At 49.9% G+C, this 23888-nt stretch overlaps 1 long non-coding RNA gene across 5 annotated transcripts; it reads right to left on the minus strand.

Moving 5' to 3' along the window:
* Positions 1-5792: 5792 nt before the first annotated feature.
* On the minus strand, positions 5793-19190 carry LOC310913731. 5 transcript variants are annotated; one of them, XR_014590887.1, is made up of 4 exons: positions 19103-19190; positions 14333-14388; positions 13721-13824; positions 5793-7588 (listed from the first exon to the last, which is right to left on the minus strand). It is a non-coding gene; the product is annotated as an uncharacterized lncRNA (long non-coding RNA). The 5 variants fall into 5 exon arrangements; XR_014590890.1 differs by lacking the exon at positions 19103-19190 and adding an exon at positions 18972-19080; XR_014590888.1 differs by lacking the exon at positions 14333-14388 and having other exon boundaries at positions 19103-19173.
* Between the last annotated feature and the right edge of the window lie 4698 nt (positions 19191-23888).

A 23888-nucleotide genomic window follows, 5' to 3' on the forward strand; every position in this document is an offset into this window, starting at 1 on the left:
TGGTACAGAGGTGGAGAGAATGAAATTTCTGCTGTGTTAAAAGCTCCAGGGCATAAAAAGCAGTAAAATTCAGTCAGTAGGCCAGACTCTGGGAGAACAGGATAGACTGGACTGAAATGAAGCTTGAAAGCAAATGAGCAATTTTCAAATTGAGAAAAGGACAGGGAGGAGAGGTCTGCAAACAGAGGAGGAGAGGAGAACTAATTGAATTATGTGGATGAGCAGTGAGCAAAACACAGTGCACATCACAATTTGCACAGCAGAGAGGTGAGGGAGAGCAGTACTAGGAGCAGAATGTTGGAGATGAACCTTTTCAGAGTACCTGGGAGGCTCAAACAGGAGCTGTGCTCAGCTCAGGGAGCGAGGAGATGCCAGTGTGAGGAACGGGCTGGGCTGTCACTCCAGAACCTGAGAACACCAAGAGCGTGTGTGGGGATGTGGGAAGAGAAGGAAGAGCCTTGGATGGAGCCTGGAGGAGGAGGAGGATGGGGAGAGGCTGGGCAAGGGCAGGGGCTGGGGATCAGCAGGACCAGGAGGGATCCCCACCATTGGCACCACTCTGCTCCTGCTGCAGACAGCTCAGGGAAAGGAAGGGGCTGGGAGCAGGGGGAGAGCACAGGGGAGGTGCTGAGGGCTGGAGGAGCTGTGGGGGAGCACACGGAGCCCTGAGCAAGGGAGGGGACTGAGGAGGAGCAGTGGGGGCCCTGGAGGGCCGGGGCAGCCGGGCAGGACAGGGACACAGCCCAGGGAAAGGGATGAGCAGTGGGGACAGCACAGGGACATAGCCCAGGGAAAGGGATGAGCAGTGGGGACAGCACAGGGACACAGCCCAGGGAAAGGGATGAGCAGTGGGGACAGGACAGGCTTGGCAGGACAAACAGGAGGGCCCAAGGAGATAAGAATGCCAGTGCTGCACAGACAGGGGTGAGGTCAGAGCCACGGCAGACGGTACAAAATCACCAAACAAGAGGCAGCTCCTGCCTGTGGCTTCCAGGTACAGCCCTTGGCTGCCGTGAGCAGCAGTGATTGATTACAGAATTAGGCTGCTGCTATTTCGGCCCTGTGACTTCAGATGCTGTAATCTGAGGCTGCTGTGAGCCTATCCTTGCAGCAAGGATAACTCCTGAGGCAGAGGGATGCTTTAGGGGGACACGTCAGAGAGCTTTTCCCCAGGCTGCGTTTGTAATGCTGCCACTCCTCTCATCCATCACGGGCAGGCTCAGAGCCGGCCCTGCGCTTCCTGCTGGGGTGTTGGGAATGTTCAAAGGCAAAGTGCACCATTGTTTGATAGCAAATTATTCACTGGCATTGATAAACAGGCTCTGCCCGCGATTACTGCAGCAATTACTCACTCTCCTAATTTAGACACAAGGAAAAATTAATTTGAGCTTCCAGTTGATCATTTATATCTTTGGCTTTTGTAATACACATCACAGCACGCTGAAAACAGCCCCACCATAACGGAAACTGATCTGTCCAAATTGATAAGGTGTTTCACTCTCGTCCTGTCACTGAGGGAAGCGTGATTGAGTCCCAGCTGAAGGGCTGTGGCTGAAGGTGGGGGGTTTTTTATGTTTTGGGGACATAAAAAAAATTAAAATAATTTTGTTCTACCTTAAATTAAAAACAGAAGGGAGGGATGTTACTGCAGCCAGGAGGGAACTCCGCGTGCAGCTAAACAAGCAAATAAAGCAGTGGGATGTTTGAGTGGTTTGACCCCATCCTGCCCCCAGGCCACCTTCTAAGGGCTGCTGGACCCAAACCCAGACCCAAATCCAGGGGGCTGCTGGGGAGAGCCCAGAGAGTGTTGGCAGCCCAGCTCAGGATGAAGGGGAACTGGCAGAGGCACACAGAGCTGTTAACAGGCTCAGTAATGGTGAATTGCAACCGTCCACTTACTCCTTCTAATAACTCGGGAGCTGGAGAGGGGAAGGTATTCACGTCCCACTGGGGCAGGGAAATAATTTTATTCGTTTTCTTGTTATTATTGAAGTTCCTGCACGGATGGCAGAAGGCACAACACAACTCAGTTGTGCTGACTGCGAGCCCGGGGGAAGGAGCAGCACCCGGAAAGTGCCTTCTCCATCTCTGCCGCGGTTTCACTTTCCCGGCTGCTGGCAGCGCTTCAGCGAGAGGAGCCTTTCCCTGGGGCATGGCTGGCAGTGAATCCCTGTCCCTGTCCAGCCTTTCCTTGGGGCACGGCTGGCAGTGAATCCCTGTCCCTGTCCAGCCTTTCCCTGGGGCACAGCTGGCAGTGAATCCCTGTCCCTGTCCAGCCTTTCCCTGGGACACGGCTGGCAGTGAATCCCTGTCCCTGTCCAGCCTTTCCTTGGGGCACGGCTGGCAGCACATCCCTATTCCTGCCCAGGCTGAGAGAGGTGCAGCCCTGCAGGGGCCGGCGATGCTGCAGCTCCGAGGCTGCTGCTTCCCTGCAGTCTCCTTTGGCAGCTCCTGCCTCGCCTGCCCCAGGTGCCGTCACTGCAGAGAACCTTCATGTTCACAGCGCAGACTGAGTGACCCCAGTAGGTTTTTCACTCAGCTCTCCCCTGGGAAGTGCCCGTGCCCGTTCCCAGAAGAATTCCAGCAGGCTCTGCAGCCTCGGGGGCAGACAGGGCGAGGCACAGACAAGGCTGTGGCACCTCTGCTGCTCAAGACACACTCGAGGCAGATCACTGGGTGTAATACTGAAAGACAGCAAAACATTGTCACCTCCCAACATCCTGACTGACAACGTGGAGCATTAGCCCAGGCAAGCCAGGCTGAGCACAGGCTTGGTTCAGCCACGAGAACGAGGAGATTGTTTCACTTGGGAGCCAGAGCTGGGCCTTCCCTCTCTGCTGCTCCAGTGCAGAGGTGTTTGATTGTCAGCAGCTCACTGTGCTCACTGTGCTCAGTGTGCACTCACTGCTGCCCCAGCAGAGGTGTTTGATAGGCAGAAGTTCCCTGTGCTCAGTGTGCTCAGTGGCAGCCTGGGCACTCACTCCTGGGCACTCACTGCTGCCCCAGCAGAGGTGTCTGATGGGCAGCAGCTCTCTGTGTTCACTGCGCAGCCTGGGAAGTGCCCTGCCCACAGTGGGCTCTGCAGGGACTGGAGGTGCTGCTGTCCCTGCCCAGCTCTGCTGGGGCTCAGGTCCTATCCCCACCGTGGCTCTGCCCATCTCTGGGATGTCTGAAGCTCTTGGGAGCAGTGGAAGAGCCAGGCAGGCAGAGCTCTCCTGCCTCTCCAGGAAGGACTCCTGCTGTGCTGGGGAGGAGAGAACACTGCTCTGGGGACGGGCTGTGCCCAAATCCCTCCAGGGGCTCAGTGCTGCCCCGGGAGCTGCTGGCTGCCTGCACATGGCAAAACCATGGGAAATGCACACGAGAGGGGCAGGCAGGGACTGCAGCACTCCGAGATTCCCGGCCCTGGGCGCGGCTCCAGGTGTGCCCGGACACAGAGCACTGACCGTGATGTTGTAATGGGCTGATGGGAAAGAAAAGAGAAAAGTATCAGAGCTCATCTTATCTGAGACAATCATGCACACTCAGGAACTGTGTAATTCAGTTGTCCTGCTTAGCCAAAAGTTAAAGAGTTTCTAAAGTTTATTTCCTGTCTTTATAGCAACTGTCTGGGCCTTTATTTATTTTCACTGAAAGCTGCTGGTGTGCTAAAAATAATTTTTGGAGCAATTCTTGTGGCAGATTGTTTAACAATCACGGGCTGAAGTCGGAGTAGCTGGGAAGTGAAGGATGCCTCCTTGGGCAATCTCTTCTCATGAACTTCCATAATTTTTATTTTTAAGCTTTGTGCTGCAGCATTTTGTGTCCCTCACCACTGAGAAGAGCTGACGGCTCGCATTGTTGTTACCTTGAAAGGGCAGTTATCACGGCTGATCCACCCTCCAAGGTTTTTCCTCAGGATAATTACTGTTTTGGTGATTCATCTTGTAGACCCTGCCCTTCCTTATTCGCACAAAATATCCTACTCCCTGCAATATTTCTGGGTCAGGCTCGTGCCACACATGTGATTTCCTCTTGGGCATGCAAACAAGAGGAGATGGATGTAAAGGTCAGGCAGGGTCGGGCTGGGCACTGCCCCAGCGTGTCACCTGTGGGGACACGGTCACACGGGCAGGGCTTGGGGCTGGCCATGCTCAGGTAAAGGTCATCCCTGTGGGGTGGGGGCACAATGCCTCCACTGTTGTGCTGGAAAATCTCGCCGCTCCCGTCTTCAGTGGAAAACATTATCACCAGCACATCCTGGCATGTAATTTGGCCTCATTTATTATCCTCCAGTGTTGGCTTAATGCTTATGGTGCATTTCTGAGTTACTTAGAGAGGGCTGTGGTTTCTCAAGGAAGCATAAGTCATGGAGGACAGGGGAGGGAGAATCCTGAAAGATTTTGGCACTCGGATTTTACTGAACGTGAAAAACATAACCTGGGCAGGCTTTAGCATGATCTCCTCATGGCCCAGAGGCCCTGGGGAAGGGAATGTGCCCAGCAGGCAGGATTAGCTCCCGGGACAGCCAGGCTCTGCTTTTCCTGCCAGCCTGCCTGTCCAGGGCTGTCGGTACATCCTGTGCTCCCCCTGGGCACGGCTTCCACCTCACACAGACACGGGTGACACCCGGACACGGCACCAACAGGAGGATCAGGCTTGTTTTGGGTTTCTTTGGGAACTTTTCTCTCGCTTGCACTCTGGTGTTTGTGCTGGAGGGGTGGGCTCCCAGCTCGTTTGGCTCTCCCTGACAGTGTGACAGAGCAGAAAAGAGGGAGCAGAGTCACAGGAGTCAGGAAAAGTCCAGGCTGGATGGGGTTGGATTCACCACCTTTACCTGGTGAACTGGCAGTCTTTGAGGTCCCTGTGCAGGGCAGCACAGGCACAGCCCCTGTGTGACCCTGTCACACACAGGGCCCATCTCCAAATACAGGAGGGTCCCTGGGCCTGGAGGGACAGCACAGCCAGGGCTGACACACCCTAAGGGAAACCTGCACAGCCACACAACAGGCTGGGACAGCCCCGGGCTGCCCAGCAAGAGCTGTGCTGCTGACCAAGGCAGCTCCTCATGGGCCAGGAGCATCTCCTCGTGATGTTCCTGACTGATGGGGCTGGTTTCTACACCAAACTGATTTTATACGTGACAGATGTCTCACAGTCCCTCCCTGCGCAGCACAGTTATGGGCTGTTTCATGAGAACAACCACAAAACGGAATATTCTAGTGGTTTTTACTTTGAAGAAGTTAACATAAGCCATGACCACACTGATTTGAGAACTCTCCCAGCAGCCCACACTTACATTTGCAGTTTCTTTGGATGTGTAACATCAACAGCTCAGAGAACTGGGGCTGTAGTGACAGAACAGATTCAATCTGCTACTGCTCCCTTGAGTGTTAAATGCTTTGAATTGGTTTCACCATATCTAAAATCCTATTTTTTTATTTTTGGAAAAAATGTTCTTTTCCTGGCACAAGAGCTCTGGAGCAACACTTCTGAGAGCAGCTACCTCAGCAGGGAAAGCTGATCCCAGAGCCTCAAGTATCAAAATCACTTTTATTTGGGTAAACAGTGCTAAAACACCAATGTTGTATAGGTACACCTTATAAAGATTTGCTTGGGGTTTTATCACTGTACAGGGAAAATACCCACTCAAACTACCCAAGCAGTAACAGATCCACTAAATGTGGCCAGTAAAGAATCTGAAAACATGAGAGAGGGTTACATCCACCATGGTTTAGGCAGTAGAGAATATAGAGTTTGGTTTGGTTACTTGCCTTGTTTGTAGGTAACAGTTTTCAAAATGTTTCATTGGAATTGACTGAGTTTTGATGAAGCTGCCAAAGATGCATGTTAGAAGAAGCCACCTGTGTATTTTCTGTTAGGTATCAAACCAGCACTTCCAAAGCTTTGTATGGAACTGTCGCATGAATTTAATGTGCAAACCATTGTTAAAAGCTCTGCTGACCATAAGCAGAAATGTGGAAACTCACAGAATCACCTCTGGAAAAATGGCATTTGTGAGTTATATATTCTCAGAAGACTAAAAATAGAGCTCCATCTGTTTGTTTTCCTTTATGAAGTGGCCAACTGTAACACTCCCTTACCAGCCCTAAAAAAGAATTTACATAAAAGATGGTGACGCAAACCCTTATCTCATGACTGCGTCTCATGAGGTCATTGATGGTGGGCAAGGAATTATTTCACTGCTAAAGTGTCTTTACCATCTCCCCTAACCCTGAACCAACCTGAGAAAATATTTTGGGGCATTATCTGCACAGCAGCCTGTCACTTTATTGGTAGAGATGTGTCAGTGGGAGCTGAAGTAACATCTGGGCTGTTTATGACCTGGAGGGCAGCACAGACACAGAAACCCTCCCAGGGGCAGTCACTGCCAGAGCTCAGCACTGCACTGGCCAAAGGGCAGCCAGGGCGTTCTCCTGGGAGGGATCCACAGCCTCCAACCCTGCTGAGCACAGCTCGGGGACACCTAAAGCTCCCAGCTCTGCCTCATGAGGTGTTGGTTTATTTTAATGTAGGAAAAACACTTGTCATGGCTTATCTGTCAGACAATGAATGTGTTTGGGGCTGGAAAATGAGCATTCAAACTCGTGCTAGGCCCTCACCACCCTCCCAGGGAACAATTCCTGCCCAATCTTCCATCCAGCCCTGCCCTCTGGCAGTGGGAAGCTATTCCACCTGTCCTGTCCCTCCATCCCCTGTCCCCAGTCCCTCTCCAGCTCTCCTGGAGCCTCTTTAGGCCCTGCCAGGGGCTCTGAGCTCTCCCTGGAGCTTCTCCTCTCCAGGTGAGCATCCCCAGCTCTCCTAGCCTGGCTCCAGGGCAGAGGTGCACAGATGTTTTGTTGTCATTCAGTCACAGAATTTGTTCTAAATCTAAAAGCAGCACTGGACTATTTTCTGTTGCCCATTTTGGTGGAGGGATGGCCCAGTGATCAGCCCAGGGCTGCTCTCCAGAGTGCCACACCCTGCTCAGCATCAAATTCACTCATCAGCACTTCTTACATTTCTGGAGATCAATTCCTGAGCACTTGCCCTCCTCATCAGCTTATTAAACCCAATAAACACAGCTCCAGAGCAGCTTAGATCTGGCTGCTGTCAGAGCTGCAGCTCAGTGGAGTCTGGGAACACCTGGGATATTCCCCAGTGAGCCAACAATGGCAGGACAGGCAGAGCAGGTGGAAAGCTCTGGGTACAGCTGTGCTGCAGCTGGATCCACAGGAGCCCTGAGCTACCCCTGTTCCAAAGGAAAGGGGATAGAGGGGAACTGGGGATGGTTATTTGGGTGTCCTGTGCAGGGCCAGGAGCTGAACTCAATGATCCTTCTGGGTTCCCCCCAACTCAGCATATTCCGTGATTTTCAGTTCCTACATTTCAAGAGCAGCTGAAAGGAAAACTCCTGTGTTGGCCCTGCTTGAAACACAACACTGTGGTCACTGAATGGGGTTTGAAGGACAAGTAATGCAGTGGGTATTTCTTTCCTTAAGAAGGTAATCTTGGAATTTCTTGGCCCCATTTCAGATTTCTGCAACAAAGTGAAGTTCAGTGAGTCATGGCAATCCAGTGGGAACACAGGTTTTACCAGGGTTGAAATCTGAAACAGAAAACAGGGATTTTACTAAGAGTAAAAACATTATCACACACCTCAGAAATATACTTTAAATGCTTTGGAAAATTTCATCTGGTCTAATTCCCTTCACAATGAATAAACAAACAGCCTGGTCCATGGCAGGTGTGGAACAAGATGAGCTTTAAGGTCCCTTTCAACCCAAACATTTCTGGGATTCTGTGATATTGTAATAATTAACTCCTGTATCTCCCAGTGTGCTAACAGCATCTTTCTGTTCACAGCTGGGCTAAGCAGACATGGCCAAGCCCCTCAAAGCAAACACTTCTGAAAGGCACCAGTCCCTCAGCAAGGGCCAGCAGCCTCTGCCCTGAGGGGCCCAGGCTGGCACAGGGCCCTGGAAGAGTGCCCAGTGCATTCCCCACATCCTCACCTTCCTGCTGCCCAGTCTACAAGCCCTTCCTAGCTCTGATTTAAAAATAAATAAATAAAAAACTGATAATCTGTTACAAGCCAATTAATATTCTAATAATTTTTAGAATATTTTAATTTATAGTATGCAAATATAATTAATTAAGAGTACTTAATAATTAGTAGCTTGTCTAAGTCTTCTCTTAATATGTTAATTAATAGAATGAGTTAATTGTAGGCTTTATTTCAATCAAGTGTTTGGACAACTCCCTCAGGCACAGGGTGGGATTCCTGGGGTCTCCTGTGCAGGCCCAGGAGCAGGACCCAGTAATCCACAGGGGTCCTTTTCAGCTTGGGATATTCAAGATTCTGTGAATTATTCTGAGTTCAAAATGAAATCCTGTCCTGAGATGAAGGGAAGGATTTGCCTTAACTCAGCTGAACCCCAGTTTAAACACGTCTGTTCCTGTCAAAGCTCAGCTCCTCAGAGCTGCTGGCTGGCACTGCACCCATTTCAGCTCCCTGCACAGGAGCTTCACTTCTCTCACTGCACATTTGTGTGACAGTCAGCTGCAACTTTTCACCAGCCTTCAACCAGAATCCTATTTCCTGCCTTTGCATCCTTCAGACACTCATTTCACACTCCTTAGTTACTCTCAGGCCTAATGTTCCACCTATCCCCCTTACCTGTAGGTTTTTCCACTGGTCTGATGAGGTTTGCTCTGAACTGAGGAAGATCTGCAGTGTTGTCTGTGCATCCCCTCAGTTGGGGCAGTGCTGGGCAGCTGATGAAGAACCCATCAGGAATTACATCAGGCTCTACAAACAGCCTCAGCCTTGGTCTCAGTAAAATGTACACCTAGGAAAGGCTCTGCCTGCTCTTCTGGCCTAAGACCCTTCAGTGTTTATATCAGGGCCCAACAGCTCCACCAGGCACAGTGTGAGCTGGGGGCAAATTTACAGTTGCAGGAGTTGGAAGTTCAAATTACACCTCTTATCCCCCCTCATTTCAGGGAGCTACTGCAGAAGCCACTTCCTGCTGAGGATGGGGGTTAATGTGTAGCAGTACTTTGGGATTGGTTAATCACTGCTTGCTCTTTTCCCCTCATTTACACAGAGTTGTTGGGAGTGTACTAAAGGGTGTGTAACACACAAGGTGAGGTGCACAGGGAGCAGCAAATCCCCTCACAGAACTGGGACTTCATCCTTTTCCCTGCTTTTATGCTGTGCTGGGCTTAACTAACCAGCTTGACATCATCTGTATGGAGTTTTAATGTCAAAGGAGTATTTTTTCAGAAACGTTCTCCTGTTTCAGAAGGGACCTTTTCAGTTGCCAAAAATACAGTCCTTTGTAGCATTATGTGGCTTGTAACAGCTTTATTTTGAAGATTGCTTTAATACAACAGGCTGGAAGAGAACAGTGTCTGATTTTCCAGTGCCTCTCCACTAGAGTGGTTTTAAGTGTCTGAAACAAAGCAGCCAAAAAATCCAATTCCACTAGAACCAATAGAACAAATAAGAACAAGTCTGATTTCTCATGTTGCAACAACACACACTGACATCTGATGCCTGCAGTAGCTCCTGCCAGGACTCATCTTTACAGAACTATGACATTAAATGCACAGCTTCAGCTTGAGGGCTGAAGGCCACACCATGCTCTGATGGCTCTAGAATGGAGGGATGTCTGTTCTTTTGGGAGGCTGAGCTGAAAGCAATGATCTCAGCTGGACCTGTCTCACTGGTCTCTTGCCCAGTGTACCTGAGACTTGCCTTCCTCTCTTTCAAGGGTTTTTGTTCCGCCCTTGCACATATATCAGATATTTTATCCTTTGTCTTTTGAAGTAAAAACCTGTCGGCACCTACTGAAGTCCAGCTCACTGCTGAGCCAGGGAGAGAGCAAGAAGGGCCTTCTGGCATAAAGATGTCACAGAACCCTTCAGGTTGGAAAAGGTCCTTTAGATAGGATCCAACCACTAACCCAGCACTGTCAGTATCGAATAACCCAGCCAGCCCTGCCCTCTGGCAGTGAGAAGCCATTCCCTGTGTCCTGTCCCTCCAGCCCTTGTCCCCAGTCCCTCCCCAGCTCTCCTGGAGTCCCTTTAGGCCCTGCCAGGGGCTCTGAGCTCTCCCAGAGCCTTCTCCTCTCCAGGTGAGCACTCCCAGCTCCCCTAGCCTGGCTCCAGAGGGTTCCCACCCTGGGAGCAGGTCCAGGGACTCTTCTGGACTCTCTACATCCCTCCTCTACTGGAGATCCCAGAACTGGACATGAAGGCTGCCACACCCCAAGTTGTCAACACAAGGGAGAGAATTTTCAATGCACCAAGTTCCCCTCCCGTGACCATGGCCCAGCACCCAGAGCCCTCTGCAAGTACAGGGATGTTCATTTGCAGAGGTTCCTCTCCCAGAAAAAGCCCAACAGGTCTCAGGTTTCACACCCCAGGGAGATTCCAGAGCACACCTTTCTGCACGGAAGGGCACAGCACACAGATCCTTCTGGGATGTGCATCTGGGCTGGGGCTGTGTGTTCTATTTTTGGAGCAACACTGGAATGTTTCCAAGACCACCATGACACAACCATTGCACTATGGGTGGTAAACAAGTCTCTACCGCTGCTGCAACCCTTTCTGCACTGCTGGCTGTGCATTCTTTAACCTTTGCCTTTTTTACAAGGTGTCACCTCATCCTTGCACAGCTCAGAATACACACATGCAAAAGGCAAATCAACCCTGAGCCTCACTGAGCAGACCCCATCTACTGGGGGGAATCCGGACAGACGCAGGTGAGAAAGAACCTGGTGAGACAAGACTGCTGAACCAGCAGCTGCAGTGGGTAGCACGGATTATTGAAACCTTTTGTAATACCACTTATATTTATAAAACATAAGGTATATTAAAGCTTTTAGGGCATTTGGCAAAATCAAACTCACTGGTGTTTCGCTGCCTGAGCCTTACCTGTAGATACCTCACCAGCTGCAGTTATGTTAAGACTAACTAGTCTAGATGTTGGACTAGTCTAGATGTTTGTGCAGCAATTTAAACTCATGGTCAGAAACCAGGTGTGGAATAAGCAGAGCTCCCCTGCACGCTCAGCAATAAACAGGTATTCCCCACCCGCAGTGAAGTCTTGCACCAAAGCTCTTAAACAAAAGTTAATACCAGAATAATTAACACTAAAATTAAAGTGTTGCAATTATACTGAAGACCAAACATGGCCTTGAGTTTATTTCAATGTGGGCAGTGTTTTCCTTTAAAACTCACACCTTCATTTAGGAGAAAGTAAAGGCAATTCACCATCAGTTGCACAAAATGCTGTATTTTATTAACTAAATCAAAAAAGTACAGTTCAATTCACACAAAATGTTCAATATAAGCAATACTTAATATATTTATAAGCTAGGACTGTGTCTGATTTGCAATTTAACTAGTGGCTGGTGTGAGCACAGCACATTAATGCTGCCAAGTGCTCAGAACTGAAATCTATGTATCCCACAGAACAGCGACCAGCCAGAGCCCTACCAGAACTATTGCTGTGGTGCAGAGAAATTACACCAAAACCCATAGACTCATTCTTAACAATTCCATGAGAAACCACACCACCATTCTGGACACTTCCCCCTGCAGGGCTGTAAATAATGCACCACTGAGAGCTTGTTTCACTCACAGTGCCCATGCCCGGTGAGTGCCAGCTTTCAGGGGAGCTGGAATCTGGTACTTCTGAGGAAGGAAAACTGGAGTTTTTCTACTTGAAATGCACCAAGCCTAATGAAAAGTGTATTTCAGATCTCTGTGAGCACACAGTACCAGTACCTTGATGTTCAGAAGTTCACCTTCACCCTAACCTTAAGGGCCTCCAGCTTTGAAAGAAGCTGCCTTCCCAGCACAGCCCAGTGTCCCCAAAGTGCAGCCCAGTGTCACCATGCTGCATTCCAGCCAGCATTCCTACACTTCTATTTGGGACAAATCTGCCAAGACACAGCTCCCATTAAGCCTCAGCACACCTGGAAATACCTTTGTCCTTTCTTTCCACGTCACAAAGCTGCAGAGGTTTGCAGGCTGGAGCCCAAAAGGTCCTGGTGTTATAATAAAGCCCTAAGAAAGGCAGCAGGTTGTATAGTTACCTCCTTGTGAGCAAAATCCCTGCCCTAAAACTATGCAACCTACTACCTCTTCCTAGGAGCCCCATGCTTCCTCTGGGCAGTTCTTCACTCTCTGCAGGGTTTATCTACCCAGCTGCTCTGCTCTTCTGCCCTGCCTGGGCACACACTCCGGGGTGACACTGGCAGCACTGACAAACACTGCCTGCAACACTCACCAATGGCTCCATGTTCACCCTGCCCAAGCTAAACTTCCCATGCCAAAACCCATTTATTTCCTGTGGTTTTTTGTTACTGCTTGCTGGGTGTGCTAGCACAGAACCAGTTACAGGCTGGGTGCACCAAGCACAGCAGGAGGAAAGAGAATGCAATCAACTTTAAAAGCCTTTTTACAGAAACAATAGCACCTCAGAGAAAAGTGCTGGCTCTTGGATGTTCAAACTCCATAGCTTCACACACCCCCAGAAAGGTGCGGGGTCAGTTTTGGCCAAAAATTGCCAACACTTAAATTTCGCATTAGATCTGGAAAAGCTGCAGAAAAGCATGCACACTTATAAATGAAGGATAATTTTAAGTTTTCCCTCCAAGTTCTACCAAGCACTTGAGAGTCATGGAGTTTTAATGCATTATGGAAACCGGGGTGCCAGAAGAGTTTAAGTGCCAATGTACAAATCTGAGCTCCCTGTGTTTTACATTCTCCTAACTGGCTTGGAATAACTCCTCTCTGTGGAGTGCTCCTCCCTCTACCTAAAGCATGGACATTTTCCATCCCCAGCCAGCCCTGTGCCACTCACTCACCTTGGGAGAAAAGTCATGTTAAGTCAAAGACACCCTGTGGGGCTGCACCATTCCCGCTGACTGTCAGTCCTGCACACCCTGCCACTGCTGCTCTACAGCCCTGAATTCATCTGCTTCCACTCAAGGAGTATTTTTAGCCCAGGACTGGCTGCAAGGGAGCGCAGTTTGTTTTACTCCTCAGGGAAGGCAATAGATTGTATAGTTATCTCCTGAACAGGGTAAAATAACTACCCTACAACTATACAATCTACTACCTCACTCTGACAGAGAAGCACAGACCTCAGCAAGAGCTCAGCAGCCAACCTCAGCTTCATTCTGAAGGATGTTTGATACAACACCCCAACAACTGGAACACCAGGAGTCTTTGATTTGATTACCCCACCATACACATACAGGAATAATCTGAACTTTTTATTCATTAGAGCAGAAAAAATGATGCAGAATGAAACCTAGCTTTTTCAAGAACTAGAAAACTCTCAACACAATTCCCACAGCTATTACATGAGTATTTTGTCCTGTCATAAGCACTACAAGTACAGAAGTTCAGGAAAATCTGGCATTGAGCTTAAAACTGAGAAGTTTCCATTGTTGCTTATCTGCTGCTTTAGGAAAGACAGTAGATTGTATAGTTATCTCCCAGTGGTGGGTATGACCCTAAAACTATACAACCTACTACCTCATCCCACAGTGCAGGCATCTTCAGAGCTGGGGCAGGATTGCTGCTTCAGTCAAGACAAGTCAGGCTAGCTGCAGAGAGCATTTATAGCAGTCACCATAGAAAAATCCTTCCCCTTGCTCCCCCTACTCACAGAAGCAATTTCTGTTAAAAATAAGGTTTCTTAATGTCAAAATTTTACCAGTTGCTTGGGTCTTAGGTAAGCAAGTTGTGGCAGTCACAGCAACTAGAGTCATTAAACTTCTGTTGAATTACCAGTCATGTTCCACAGGTGTCACTTCTCACCTGAAATCAGAAGAAAAGGCTATCAGTGACATTGCAGGCAGACATACATTTCCTCCTCTTTAGAACTTAAAAATAATGCAGTCTAGGACCACAGCTATGTGACTGATTTATACAGATTGGGATGAGGCCCTAATATTTGTACTTCTGATTAAATAAATATTATTACAGAGAGCAACCTTTTCACCTATTGTAACAATAGCTAAAAAAAAAAAGATTAAAAAATCACGCACTGTCCAAAGTACTGCTGGGAGCTTCTTCTGCTAGTCTTAAACTACATTAAGCCTTGTGCACAGGAATTCTTTTATTAGAAACAAATCTCAAAAATATTATGGCCTCTACCCTGACATTTAGTTGTTAAACTGCCTTACCAAAAGGCCACTGAAGAGAAATGTTCTCCCATCAGAAAGAAGTCTGAGGTTTTCTAACTGCTGCTGATGTAACTTTAAAGCCGATTTCCACATTAACACAGCTCAACATCATCTTGGAATACTGAAATGAAAACACTTGCCAGACAGATGTGTGACTCAGAACCCCCTTCGTAGCAAGGACAGCTCCAGAGCAGAGCTGCAAAGGAAAACGACTGTTTGTCCAGGTAGTTTATACAATAGCTGAAAACGTTTAGAGAAAAGCAGTTTTTAAAACATGAAATAGATGTAACTGGCCCTGGCTCCCTGCTGTTTTCAGTCCACTCTCCAAACAAAGGCTGCTCAGAACAAGAGCACCCTGATGCCCGTTGGTGTCCTTGCCAAGCACACAGCGCGTGATCCCGTGCACTCACACAAAGGGATGACGTTATTCCTTGGACAGACACAAAATCAAATTACTCTCCAGCCCCCTCAGTGCCTTACTACAGAACCCTTTATACAAACAGCGATGACAAATCTGGGTGAATTAACCTTCAAATCTCACTTGTAACTGGTATAAATCCCATTTATTTGCTTTTGCTAACTTACACGTCTACCAGAAAATAAATTTCAGTGTGGACACAAGGGCTGATCCCAATGTCCAAAGCAGGAATAGATCAGAACAGCAGCTCTGTGTCAGTGTCAAACCTTCACAGAGCACTAGCCCCCATCACATTCTTTTAAATCAGCTCCAGCAGAGCTGACATTCAGCAGAGAAGCTGCCATTGCTTTCAGTTCCCCGTTCCTGCATCCTAGCCTGCAGCAGCTGAGCTGAGAATCCCTGTGAATTCCCATTCCTCAGGGGGAAGGCAGCCTGGCCAGGGAGCTGAGCTGCACAGCACCAGCCCTGCATCTTCAGCTGGACAGTGACCCCAGGAAGTCAATCAAGTCCCAGAGTCAGCGCCTGAAGCTGATGGTTCTGTTAGGTACTGAAAATGTTTGAAGCACTCTGAGAACCTGGATAGGCGTTACATACCTATTCACATCTGACAAAATGTAAGGCAATGCTTCTGCATTTTTTAAAATTAAGCCTGAAAGATAGGATTATAATAAACCTAGAAACTGATCTGTCTCATTTCTCCACCTTTAGACAAAGCTTAGTTGCAAACCTAACCAACCTCTCACGTATCAAACAACTTTTATTTTTAGTATTCTGTTTTACATTAATCCTGCATTTTGGGGCATTTTTAACTGTGGATTATTTCTAACAGTCTTTCCAAGCCTCATCACCTATACTGCCATGCTCTTGGACAGGTGAGATCTGCCAGGTCCCCTTGGAGGCCTGCTGTGTGCTGCTGCTCTCCTGCCATGCATCGGGGTTCTGGCACTCACAGCAGCAGGGAAGCCTGACAAATTATTGTGCTGGCACAGGCTCCACTGAGCTGGTGTTCTCATCCCCAGTGAATCCAGAGCTGCTGATGTCACAGCCAGTGCAGCACAGGAGCTCAGGGCCATGCACCTGCACGTTCACTTTTTCAGTACAACACACTATGAGAGATAGGCTTTAAATAATCCCTGGGTCATCTGCTTTCCCTGTTAAAAAAAATCCACATTCCCAAGGGCTGCTCTTCCTGCCAGTATGTTTAAAATCCCCAGAGAAGCGGCAGGGGACAAACTGACTCCAGTTGTGGGGCTGGACAATCTCGGCAGCCCCAGCTCCCAGTCCTGAGGCTGCAGCTCTGGCCTGCACAGCTCCCACCACACGATGGAGCCCCGGGATTCACACAGCAGCTCCAGCATCAATTTCTCAGTTTTACCCCAGGATTCCAGCAGCTCTGCCTGCACTGAAGCCACACTCCCTGAATCCCAGGAGCTTCTGCTGAGTAAACGTCCTTTCTCCAGCCGTGCTGAGCATCCCTGATGCAGCTCCTGCCTCAAACGTGCTCATTCTGTGGGGTTTTGTGTGACTGGAGTGCACAACAGAAGAAAGGGAGCAGCACAATTAATACAAACTTAATTATTCCTGGTACTGCTTCCCCTCACTCCACTCAGCCACTCCTGCACTGCCTGTTGTCACATGCTACAGGCACATCTCAGCCCCTCTTCCCAAAACAGGCTCAGGAAAATCACATGGTGACTGACACAAAAGTTTCAGCATAAACTAAAAACGTTTCCTCTTTATTCCGTTTTGGATCGTACCTTCCTTTTGCTTAATAATATGCTGATCTAAAGGTAACACCTCTCAGCTCAAGCCCAGGCACCTCTTTTTCCTCTGCTTCGACCCAAAATTGAATGATTTAATATCTCTTTCTGGACCTTCAGCCTCCCTGAGCACCAATATGCTGGAGCAAGAGTAAAACACAGCAGAAAGCTGCTCTGAATTGGGAAACTGTACTGAGGGGAAAAGGAGAACAAGCAGTTCCAGCACATACAAATGCACTGATGTGCTCCTGGGCAGCACCGCAGTCCACACACCCAGACAAGGACACGTGTCCACAATGGCATTTTTTTGAAATTCTTTACACAACATTAACAGCACTGACTGCTACCAATGCCTTTATCTACTGCCTCAATTGGAAATTCAGGGGTTTTTCCCAAAATCTCTATCCCACTTGCATATAATTAACACAGAGCATTCTGGCTTTAAGTAATTATCACAAGATATTACTGCTGTGCTACATTTTCAATTAGTGTGTTTGTGTTTCAATTTATTTTCCTAACCATGTAGTTATAGATGAAACATAAATATCCAGAAACAGTGGCCTGAGAGAAATGGAAGTCACCACTGAGAATGGCTGCACCAAAATGGTCAGATGGTCTACTCCTCTCTCAGTACACAGAATAAAGGCAGATATTTATAAATGAATGAATGAATAAATAAATGTGCATTTCAGCTTCAAACATCACAAAGGCCTCAGTAACCTTCTCAAAGGAAAGCATCAGTTTGGTTATCTGGTCCTGCTTCAAACATAAATGTGTGCATATATGAATATATATAAGAAATACACAACTGTGTATTTATTCACTAGGTCTGTGTCTCTTACAACATGCTAGGAGCATGCAGGCTTTTTCTGCAAAAAGATTATACATTATAATGATTACACAAATTCAGCACAAAAGTCAGTGCACAAAAATATTTCAAGATTGCTGTGTTATTAACTGGCAATATAATCAAGCAATTATTGCTTTCTCTGAGTCCTGGGAGCCTTTCACTATTTGCAAGCGATCTGTTGTTTTCCACTACTAAAACAGAGGAAAATACAGAAGACATTTATCAAAAGGAAAGTGAAGTAAGGATACAGCTCATTGCAGCAGGGATGCAAGTGAAAGTGAAAGCAAGTGAACTCATGTTTTATCTAAACTTCCTTTCCACTAAGGAAGTATTAAATCTCCAGTATTAGTATGCAAAATCACTTCCTAGTATGACCCATGTGAATTGAGGTTGCACATAAGATACGGAGTACCACTTGGTAAAATCTCAGTGAAAAAAAAAAAAATCACAGCCAGCAATTTTCTATGAAAAATATCACGATACAGCTATTTACTAAGCTCCTCTTCGTGAAGCTATCATAGGGCAAAAAAAACCAACCCTCATTAGCACATTATTGCATGATGAATGCAGCAACTTTGAACCAGCACAGCAAAAAACTTCTTGGGAGTTCAGACTATTTAACACCTGAGTGCTGCTGTGAACAGAACTGGTTAAATTTGACAACAGAAGCCACAGCAGCAAATAACTCTTTGGTGAGGCCCCTGGCAGCTGGGGATATTTGAATCTGCCCTGTTTTTAAGTATTATTTCTGTTATTACTTTTGAAGGGACAGATTGATTTTCTCCAAAATTCTGTGATAGGTTTGCCCCACTGCCGTTACTGAGCATTGTTCCTATGTACATTTTTGAATGGAAGCAATTTTTCCCCACCAGTTAAGCACTTCAGTGACAAAACTGCCTGTGCAGAGCAGCACAGATAGAGAGGAGCACCAGCAAGGAGGGACAGGAACATCACTAATCAAGGCTTATCCCGACCTTGAGCATCAGGTTGAGTTTTCACTCCTGAAATAAATCACACAACTGTTAAGGCTGGAAAGGACCTCTGGAAATCATCCAGTCGCAGCCCCTGCCAAGGCACAGTCACCCAGAGCAGGTGACACGGGAACATGTCCAGGTGGGTTTGGAATGGCTCCAGAAGAGTCGGGACATGTCTCCACGCCCTCCCTGAGCAGACTCTTTCAGTGTTGTGCCACCCTCATGGAAAGTTCTAATGTAAAATCATAAAAATACAATTTGATGGGCTAACACCTTCATCTCAAACCGACGGAGCCGTGCCGGCATGAGGCCCCCGGCAGCAGCTGTGGCGTGCCAGAGCCGGGCCCGGCTCTGTGCCACCAGCAGCCCTGCCAGGGAACCCGCCTGTGCCGAGTCCTGAGCCGCCCGTGCCGAGGCAGGAGCCACTCCTGCATCGCCCCGAGGGCGGCCAGAGCTCTGGACAGCCGCTGCGGGTCACCCCGGGGTGCTGCGCCCGGGTGCGCGGCCAGCCCCGAGCCCGCCCCGGCCGCGATGTGCCCGTGTCACAGACCGGGGCAGGGCCGCCCTGGCACCGGGGCCTCGGCTCCCGACCCACTCCCGGCAGAGCCGCGGGTGAGGGAGCGGGCGGGAGCGGCCGGGACAGGGCCCGGGAAGGCTCAGCCCCTCGCCAGGTGATGGTGCTCGATGGAAACGACGGCCCCGAGCAGCCCCCGGGCCCCCCGGCACGGGCTAGGCCGCTAAGGCACTTCCACCTACTTCCTAAGGGATTTTCTTCACCTTTCGCCCCTCGGTGCGAGCTCAGTTCCCGCTGCCGCCCTCTCGGTGCCGGGGTAGGGCCGAGTCCTCCCAGCCCCGGTGCCGGGGGGTGTCCCCCGGCCAAGGTCCCCCCGGCCCCGGCAGTGACGTACCTGGCACTGGCGGCTCCCGGGGGCGGCACTTCCGGACCTTCCAGTGAGCCTGGAGGAGAGCGAGGGAGAACGGGGGGATAAGGCATCGATGAGGGGAATAAGGACAATGAACCGGGCCTGCGGCAGAGGCGGCGAAGAAGCCGGGCCGAGGCTCCCGCGCCCGCTCGTACGGGCCCTTCAGCTCAGTCCCGCCGCCCCCACCCTCTCCCCAGCGCGCCCCGACCCCGCGGCCGCTCCCGCGCCCCCCCCCAGCCCCGCGGCCGCCGCCCGGCCCCGCCACCCCGGTACTTGCGGGACCCGGATGGAGTCGCGGCCGCTGCGGCCGCCGCTCCCGCGGCATCACGGGAAGGGCGCCGCGCCCCGCCCGCCGCAGCCACCGCCCGCCCGTCCATCACTCGGCGCCTCCCATGCCCATTGGCTGTGGGGCCGCGAGGGCCCGCCCCCGACCGGGAATACAGCTCCTCATTGGTCAGCTATGAACAGGGCTCCGCCCCCCTCCGCCATTTATTTCAGGCGCGTTCAGCTACGCTCCTGTAATGGCGCCCCCGGCGGCCGCCGCGCCGCGCCGCGCCAGCCCCGGGCCGCGCCCGCCCTTCCCCGCCTCCACCTCGGCCCTGCCCTGCCCGCCTGTGCCGGGTGTGCGCCCCGCGGCCCGGCCCGGCCCTGCCCTGCCCGCCTGTGCCGGGTGTGCGCCCCGCGGCCCGGCCCTGCCCTGCCCGCCTGTGCCGGGTGTGCGCCCCGCGGCCCGGCCCGGCCCTGCCCGCCTGTGCCCCGGGGCCCTGCCCGCCTGTGCTCGGCCGTTGTGTGGAGCTTTAGCGCCATCACCGGCCTTAGGGGCCAAGGCCTCCCCGTGGCCCATGGCACAGAATCGGAGAATCATCAAGGGGGAAAGAGCCTTTTAATGTCGCCCAGCACTGACACTGTGATCCCTAAAGCACCCAGCGCCACACGCAGACACCTTTTGCACACCTGCAGGGATGGCGATTCCCCCGCTGCCCTGGGCAGCCCCTCCAATGCCCGAACACCCGAACAGTGAAAACCATCTTCTGACATGTGAATCTCCTCTGTCTCAGCTCACATTTCCTGTGATCCTCTCACTGCACAGCACCACCTCACTGAGGTCCAAAAAACCTTTTCTGGTTACACTCCTGATGGGTTTTTGTAACGTTTGGGGAATGCACGGGGTCTGTAAAGAGCATCAGAGCCTTTCAGAGGAGGAGAAGTGGTCCTACACCTTCTTAGTGTGTCTGCAATATCACGCTCATCAGGACTAATACAAGCTCAGGGAGAGAAATGCTGTGTTTAAAATTGAACTTCAAACATAGCATTTGTTTTCCATGTCTCTTAATTTTCACAGGAGTTTTGGGTTCTTGATTTTATGGGAGGATCTTGATTCTAATTGTATATAACTATATATATAATTATTTTCAGTGTAACGTATTGAAGTAAATAAATAAAACTGGGTGAATGCACAATGTATTCTTGTCAGAATTTTTCAAGAAATTTTTTAAATTATGAAACTTGTCAGGTCTTAACAGTTTCTAAAAAGTTTATAGAGTTGGAATTATGAAGTTTCTGTGTGCCTTGTGTCCTGCCCCCACTTCAAAAGTAGTAATTTTTATCCCAGATTCAGAAAGGGAACGTGTGCCTTGGCGGTGGTCAGGACAGCAACGAACAGACGCAATGATGACCCAGCTACTGACTGGATAAGGCAGACGCTTTTCATGTTGAACAAACTAAATCGTGATGCCTCAAGGGCTGCATTGCAATTTTTAATCTTGCGGAGGTAAAGCTTGATGAGGTGAATTCAGCTGAGGGCTGCACTGTGTGTCGCCCGTGATGTGGCGTGTCTGTTGCCTCTCTCAGGGCGAGGAGCCGAGAGGAGCCCGGGCCGGCGGCTGCACTTTCCCTGGAGCTCCGGGGATGGGCCTGGGGCCCTGCTGCTCACACCCCGCTCGGAACCATCGCTGCCTCACAGGCACAATTGACGTGGAGGAATTAAAACGGAGCATTTGCCAGGAGTCCTGCTCCGAAAAGGGCAGATGTTTTTCCTTTCAGCCATCATTTTGGAATAAACTTCTGTACCTTGATGCTTTTTTTTTTATTATTATAATAACTTCGATATTAAAAGTATAAATATATATATGAAATATAAAATATATAGAGTAAGGACTTTGTGAGGTATTGATTAACAACTAGGATGGCCAATAAATACATTTTTTACTTAGTAGGGAGTTAGCAATTATAGGATAGAACGTGTGCAGATAACTAAAATAAAAAGAGACATGCATAGCAAAATTATGTTTTCTCCATGTTCTTTAAAGATAAAGGATGACTGTCTTTTTCCCTGAGTACAGATTTTTCAAGCTCAATTTTAAATTTCCCTGGTGTACCTTCAATTACACTATTTCATACCAGGTCAGCAGGTTCCTCCATCCCTCAAATAAATTATTTACAAAGGAAATAATACTTAAAATAGTTTGAGTGATGCAGGAACACTTTATTTCTGTGAAAATTCAATGTAATGTAGAAAAACACTTGGCTGAGAGTTGAATAGTTATCAAGACAGTACATTTTGGATACTACTTTTAGCAAGGGGTATAGAAACCATGTGAATCATTCCTCGTCTATTTTAAATACACCATGTGTTGTACAGCAGCTAGGAAATTAGAGTGAATACATTTATGACTGAAAGAAAAGTAGGTAACTGGACAGGTGTAATCTTGAGCAACTGCATGACCTGTGCCCACACACATTGATCAGACATTGTTTGTGGGGATGACAAGGCCTGGTTGTTATGTCAGTCATGCCCCAAAACCGAGCACTGAGCACACAGCTAACATTTGGTGTCAGCGTGACAGGGAAGCTGCTGCCTGCAATAGTAGGAATCACCAACATGAGCTGAATTTGGGACTTGACATTGCTATTGCAGGTAGAACCATGAAATGTCTCATTTGTCCAATGTCATATAACTCAATTCTTGTGAAGAAAAACAGACAGGCAGGATATAGCTGCCTGGCAGGACATGCTCTCCTTACTGGGAGGGCACCTCTTCAGATCCATTCCCACAAAATCTTGCCCCAACCTTGAGCTCACAATAGGCTCTGAGGTGACAGCAGGCTCAGGTCACAGCAGACTGAAGTCAGAGCAGGCTCTGAGGTCACAGCAGGCTGAGCTGACAGCAGGCTCTGAGGTCACAGCAGGCTCTGAGGTCACAGCAGGCTCTGATGTCAGAGCAGGTTCTGAGGTCACAGCAGGTTCTGAGGTCACAGCAGGCTCAGAGGTGACAGCAGGCTCTGAGGTTGCAGCAGGCTCTGATGTCATGGCAGGCTCTGAGGTCACAGCAGGCTCTGAGGTCACAGCAGACTGAAGTCAGAGCAGGCTGAGCTGACAGCAGGCTCTGAGGTCACAGAGGCCCCAGAGCCTCGTGGTTACAAAGCACCACAAGGACCCAGCAGTCAGTCCCTGACCACAACTGCTGTGGCAGCAGCGGCGGCGGCAGCAGCAGCGGTGCTGACATTGGGACAGCGGTGTCAGGACAGTGGTGGCAGCAAGAGCTGGGAACTGGCACAGGGCAAGGCACCATGGCCCTTGCTCTGCGCCTCTTCCTCCTGCTCCTGCTGGCAGTGGCCCTGCCTGCCAGGGCAGCCCAGGCTGCTCCATGGCCAGCGCGGGGAGCAGGTGAGCCGGGGCCTGGCTCCCCTTTCCCGGGACAGCGCTCCCTTCTCCTTGGGACGCCTTGGGGATGGTTTTCCCCAGGCTTTAAGGGTGGGTTTCCTCTGGGAGGCAGAGAGATCCAATGGGGCCTGGCCTGCTCCAGTTTTGTCTCCAGGGATGCTGTACAGGGGCTGCAATGAGTGTGGAGAGTGAGCAGAGGCAGCCCAGAGCTCCCCAGGCCCCTGGGCAGCTTTGGCCATGTCCATTGACATCTGCCTCCCACGGCCTGACACGACCCCCTTGCAGTGCCCATTTCCCTATGGCAGAGGGGGATCCCAGAACACCATGGAAATGGTTCTGATCTCTGCTCCCTTCTAGACTGGGATCACAACATGGAATATCTGGAAACCCTGGCTCACAACCATTTTCAATTCTTGGAAGATGCTGAAGGCAAGTTCAGAGGGTGCCTTTCCTGACAGAATAATCCGTGTCAGTGTGGCAAGAGCTCACTCATGTGCCATTGCCCTTATCATGATCTCTGGGTTGAAGGATTCTGGAATTTTTGCCCTGCTCCCTTCTGGAGCCCTGAGTGATCCCACAGCATGGCTGTCAGGGGCAGGAAGGAGCATTTAGCTGTCAATGCTCTTGCCGTGTGCAATGCCAGGGTGTCCTTCCGTGTGCTCTGTGCAGCCACGGAGAAGAGCAGAGAGGGAAGGGGCCGGGCCCAGGGCTGTGCCCCGGGGCTGTGCCTTGGGCAGCTCCTTTGGCAGCCCCAGGGAGCCTGAGGATCTCCTGCAGTGCCACGGGAGCTCTTCTCTCCTGCCTTTCTTTGCAGCCAAGTCCCTTCGCCAAGGTGATCTGGCTTCCGAAGCTATGTCCAAGACTGAGCCTGTAGGAGATGCTGAGGGTAGGTCAAGGCTTTTCCTTTTGGAAGAGCTGCCACCTCAGAGCCCAAAAGTCAGCCAGTAGAGCAGAGGTGATAGAAGCTTCTGTGGCCGTTCAGTTACAGGTGTGTCCACAGGGAAGACTTCTGCAGCTCCTTTGGTGGATGCTGCAGGCAAGTCCAGCTCCCGTCGCAGGGGTGAGTCAAGTTTCCCTGCTGACCCCACAGGCTGAGCCCCGGGTCTGT

The sequence above is a fragment of the Zosterops lateralis genome (assembly GCF_965231275.1).
Source record: "Zosterops lateralis genome assembly, chromosome: 11".
NCBI classification, from domain to species: domain Eukaryota; kingdom Metazoa; phylum Chordata; class Aves; order Passeriformes; family Zosteropidae; genus Zosterops; species Zosterops lateralis.